Source organism: Podarcis tiliguerta (assembly GCF_965153285.1).
Source record: "Podarcis tiliguerta genome assembly, chromosome: 7".
NCBI lineage: Eukaryota > Metazoa > Chordata > Lepidosauria > Squamata > Lacertidae > Podarcis > Podarcis tiliguerta.
In genome coordinates this window covers 39767733-39773567 of record NC_139540.1, presented here as the reverse complement: position 1 = coordinate 39773567, position 5835 = coordinate 39767733, and positions in this window count along the sequence as shown.

Below are 5835 nucleotides of genomic sequence, written 5' to 3'. Positions count from 1 at the left end.
TACCTCTCGCATGCTAAGCGAGCGCTCTACCATTTGAGCTAATTCCCCTCTGCACGCGGTTGTGAAATTCTACAATGGAAAGTCTCCTCTTGAGACAGCTATGGCATGAGTCTTTACTGAGTCAGGGATCAGGGCAGGATCATTTTTGAACAACAAGCTGAAGAGGAACTTCTGGCAGGCACTCTATAAAGCCACTCTCCCCCTCATTGCTGGATGGAGAGCTGGAGGCAGGAAGTCACAAAAGTGCAAGTGCTAAAGCGACAGTCTTTGCAATGCCCCTTGCTGTACGTATTCCGAAGGTTCCCACCATGAAAAACAATTTGGGGGGAAAGCATGCATTGACAACTGACTTTCTAATTAAAGGATCGGCCTTCTGAGCTCCCATTTACCTCATCCTGCTTAGCACAGTCATAAGCAACAGGTTTGGGGTGAGGTTGTTGTTTTTTTAAAAAAACAAACATAAATAAATCAGCCCCCTGGGGAAAGCGTGCCTCTATCCAGCTATCCTCTTTCCTTCTTACATACAAGCCCTCGACTGTATGGGGCAATTCCCCTGTTTATTTCGTTTGACAGACTGTGATCAAAAAAAGCCTTTATTTGAAATAAAATAAAAAAACAAACCAGGGAATTTTAAACATTTTTTTATGTTGCTGATTATTTTTCCTGCTAAAATAAACAAAGGAAAAAAGCATCGACTGGAGAATGCGGGCATCGATCCCGCTACCTCTCGCATGCTAAGCGAGCGCTCTACCATTTGAGCTAATTCCCCTCCCTGGGCAACGTTTGCTGCTTGGCCTATGGTGAATCGCCGCAGGAAATGGGATTTCCTTTAAAAAATTAAATTCTGCAGTTTACTTTCTAAACAGTAAAAACATCCCAGGTTTAGCTCTATTTGGAAGGGGATTGAGGAAGTGGAAGGGGTGTATCCAAAAAGATCCGTCACCAGTCAACTGCGGCAGCCTGCACCATTCATCTCAGCTTCACTCTCTCACCTGTCTGGTTCCCTCCCTTTGGCTGGAGGAGCATCGCCCCCTCCCAACCCTGGCTGCGCATTTCATTCACAAATACTGATCAGGTTACAGCTATCGGTAACCTGCTCTATCTAAGCCATTAGTTTTCGCGTTATTAAGCAGCAATCTGTCCAACAACGGACTGGTTCTCGTTTGGCCAGCAGCTACCTGTATAAGGAAGGGAAATAAACGTGTGACATAAAGAGAGCACAACCTGGAGAATGCGGGCATCGATCCCGCTACCTCTCGCATGCTAAGCGAGCGCTCTACCATTTGAGCTAATTCCCCTTCCTACTGGTGTTGTGCAGTCGTCACCCTTAGGAGTTCCATCGCAGGAAATGAGCTGCCTGGTCTTATGCACTGGCATATTTTGCTAAAACACTTCTTTCTTGAAATCGTCCTTTCACAACCTACTATAAGCATAGTATCCCATACCAGTCCTACTCAGAGTAGACCCATTTAAATGAATGATCATGACTTATGTTTATAGCTCAGTCGGTAGAGCAGGACACTCTTTAATCTCACGGTCATGGGCTCAAACCTCACATTTGTGCAGTGCAGGGAGTTGGACCAGATGATTCCTTGTGGTGGTCCCTTCCAGCTCCATGATTGATTTCAATGAGTCTGCTCTGAATAACTTAGCTGGATAGAGCCCAGTGTGGTGCATTCAATTTTTAGGATTTCAATACACAATACTGCAATTTTGAATATATTTTTATTTGTCTTATGCATTGGATTGTCAACTTATTTTCTTACTCCTCTGGTTCCTGCTTCCCACTAGCAGCAGCATCCCACATCCACACACAAAAAAAAACCAAAAGAATACTGGAGAATGCGGGCATCGATCCCGCTACCTCTCACATGCTAAGCGAGCGCTCTACCATTTGAGCTAATTCCCCTTCGCTCCCAGCTCCCTCAGCGCTCACCCTTCAGTGCGTCATCGCAGGAAATGAGCTGTCTAGCAAACATTCATGCAGTTGTTCCCTGGCCAGCAGTTCGCGCAAGTAAGCAGCGAAACAACGCGGTGCTGAACATCTGTGCTTTTAATCCTCTCCTTCCGGGAGTTTAACTCTCTGGACTTGGACAGAAGGCAGATATTTTATTCTTCTGCAGTGAATTAGCAACATCAGTTTTCAAAGCATTTCGATACTGTTACAGGCACGGATCGAATCTCTGGAAGAGCCACGTGCAAGAGCAGCCAACAAAACTCCAGCCAGGCCAATTAAAGAGACGGAGCAGAGAAAGGGGAAAGATGAGAAAGGGGTGTGCTGAAAACCCAGGCCAAATCTGGAGAGCACTATTTGAAAGAGAGGACATCTGCGGGGGGGGTGGGGTGCTGCCCTCACAAGGCATTAACCCCCCCCCCTTGGCAAGACAGATAAACCGGGCCAGAGAAAGAAGGCAGAGACAGAACTGTTACAGAGATACCCAAAGGAAGTTTATTGTCGCAGGCTATGTAAAATAAAGGCAGTTTAATCATCATCATCATCAGTATTCTGTATTGATTGCATGTAGGGGCACAAGCTAAAATGAGGATTCCCTAGGATACTTGTGTCACAGCCCAATCTAAGGGACACCACCACCACTATTTGTTTCTTTGTTTGGCTTTATTTTTAGATGGAAGGAAGGAAGGAAACAAGAGACAGGAGAAGGTGCCTCTGCAATGGTCCCTTTCATAGTTGTGTGCAGAAGATACTAGGACTAGCTTTTTTCACCTTGGCTTGTCCAACGGCACCTGTCAAAATGCCCTCTCCTATACAACAATTTAAAATAAAGGAGCCCTGCCCTGCTTTGCATCTGGATCGCCCTAGGAGGAAAAAAGGAGCAAAATGGGCATATGAGGTCAAAAATAAATTCAGAATAAAACTGATCTCCACACTCTAGTTTTGAGTTAAAGGCAGGTTTGCTTAAGCTGGACACTACTTAGGCTGCTGGGGAGTAAGTCTAATTGGACTCAGTAGGGATCTACCATACTTCTGAGTAGACGTGCCTTGGTTTGTACTGGTAATCCTGTAGTCTAAACTGCAGCCCTATGTCTGCAGGCAAGCTGAAACAGTGCAGCTCAAATTTCAGTGGAACTTCTCCCAATCTGCCAGCCAAGGAGATGAATCACCAAGGAGAGATGAGTCACCAAAGGTTAAACTCCTCATCTTGTGAGGGGAATTAGCTCAAATGGTAGAGCGCTCGCTTAGCATGTGAGAGGTAGCGGGATCGATGCCCGCATTCTCCAATTTATGCTTGTCTTTTGTGTATTTTAATAGAATATTCAAAAGTAAGTTTGGTTAAAATTCTGTGGTGTGTTTTAATACAGTTAAAAGTTGGGGGGGAGTTTCAGTTTGGTCACCTCACCTCAAGAATAATATTGTAGAGTTGGAAAAGGTTCAGAAAAGGGCAATCAAAAATATCAAGGAGATGGAGCAACTCCCTTATGAGAACAGGTTGCAGCATTTGGGACCTTTTAATTTAGAGAAAAGGCAAGTAGAGGTGATATGATAGAAGTGTATAAAATTATGGATGGCATACAGAAAGTGGATGTTTTTCTCCCTCTCATAAAACTAGAATTCATGGACATGCAACTAGAACTCACTGGACAGTTTTATGGAAATCAGTGGAGGGGAGTCTGCTCTTGTTCTTGGGTCCCACAGGAATGTGTCTGGTCTCTGTGATAAGATGATGCTGGCCTGATCCAGCAGGCTCATCTTATTATATTTTTATGTTTAGTGTCCTATATTTGAACCGTGGGTGGTCAGATTCCAAGAATGCCTGCAACTGATCTCCAACACATGTTCAGCAATCTTGCTCAAGAAGAAATGTTAGAAACAGGTCAAAACTTATGTTTAAGTACCTTGTATCAAGGAGAATTCCAAAGTCCTTATTAGGGCAAATCCTTTATCTGGCTATCCAAAATGTCAGAAAACAAACGGTTGTGAAAGAAAGGGAGGGAAAAAATGGATGATGGCGAAGCCATGGAGTCTGCATCTGATTACAATCTTAAAATGGAATGTGGGAGTAGTAGTTCTGGAGAACTTTCAAAGCTTGCACACTGTTTTGTGATATTTTCATTCGTCTAATAAAAGCATTGTCCTGGTATACATGTTTTCTTATGGATCAAGATTGATACTTTTACTTCTCGTATCAAGGACCAGTTTTCCAGCACATAGGGCTGTATGCAACAAAGTTGTTCCATTTGTGCAAAAACTTCCACCTGCATAATGGAATTTCCTTCTCTCCTCTTCCTGTGTGCCCCCTCCCCCAGATCTGCTCAAGTGGCTTGGAGGAACTCCCAGAAGAGATTTCCGGTGCACATCAAACAGAGCCTCTGGTGAGGATCTTAATGTTCAAACATGTATATATGAGAGCAAAATAATCTTTCAAGTATCCTGGTCCTAAACTATTAGGAATTAATAGGTTAAAATCAGCTCATTAAATTGGGCCAGAAACGAAATGAGAGCCAGTTCAGCTGGCTAAGCACTGACAGGTTTAATATGATCAAAACATCCAGTCACAGTAAAACAATATTGTAGTCCTATTTTGCATCAACTATTTTAGATCTACTGACTGTTTTTAAATAAAGCTCCATGTATAATGCATTGCAGTAATCTAAATGTGTGTGCGCACCAGAGCATGGTCCATCCAGCTACGGTTGCAGCTAGTGTATCAACTGAAGCTGATAAAAACTGTTTCAGGCTCTAATAACAGCACTGGACTAAGCACCCTCAGACAACAATTTTTTAATTACATTTCTCTTCCATCCATATAACTGAGTTCCTTTAGCAGTTTACAATTAAAAACATAATATACAATACAAAATGTAAATTATAAAAACCTTCAATTATAAATAAATTATAAATGTCCAGCAACATTTGAAGAGCCATAGATTCCACATTTGTTCTCTACAGTCAGGAAGGAGGGTAACATGCAGGGCTTGAGTTATGGTATGAATTCAACCTATAGCCTTGTCTTTCTGTTTTGAGCAGGAAATAAATTCCCTTGCATAAAACACAATAGTATTGTATTAAATACAGTAGTATTTAATGTTGGAGCAACTGGAAATGAAAAGGGGTAATGTCCTTCATAAGCATAAATCACTCCATGGATGAACTAATAGCAGGTGCAAGATGTGCCAAGCCAGTTACTATGGTAACGGCCTATTGCTCCAACTATATATGTGATTAATATATGTCAGCTCAGTCAGTCTGTGAGTCATCAGTCCACTGGTGTTACTAGTCCAGTGTTACATGCTGAAATGCTGGAGTTTACAGTATTTGGAGCAACAGAGAAACTTTTTACTTGTATGTATCTGTATATATCTGCATCTGCAAAAGCCTACAAGCTGTATAACTCTAAATCTAGAACCGTTTTACTGAGCCTTATCTTCTGCCATAGTAAAGTATTTGGATCTTAAGCTGCTTCTGTGTGGTAACTGGTACTGTGAGCAACTATCACTGCGTGTGCCTTTCATATCAGTTTCCCAACATTTAATACACCAAGCCAGCCACTGTAGATGAAGGTTTTATTCGACTACAGCTCCATCGTCCCTGACTATTGGCCATACTGGCCGGGGCTGATGGGAGTTGGAGTCCTCCACCACCTGGAGGCCACCCCATTGGCTACCTCCGCAAACTCCATAATTAACCCTTTCGCAGCCTCACTTCCCGACACTAGAGCGACAAATGCCCGGGAGGGCTCCCTTCTCCTGTCAATTGCTTCGCGTAGCCGCCTCCCTCCTTCCCTCCCTCTCCACCCACCCCAGTCGGTCGGTCTTTTCCCTTCCCTTAACTGCAGCCGCCTTAGCCGCCACCCTCTCGACGCGCAGAAGCAACAA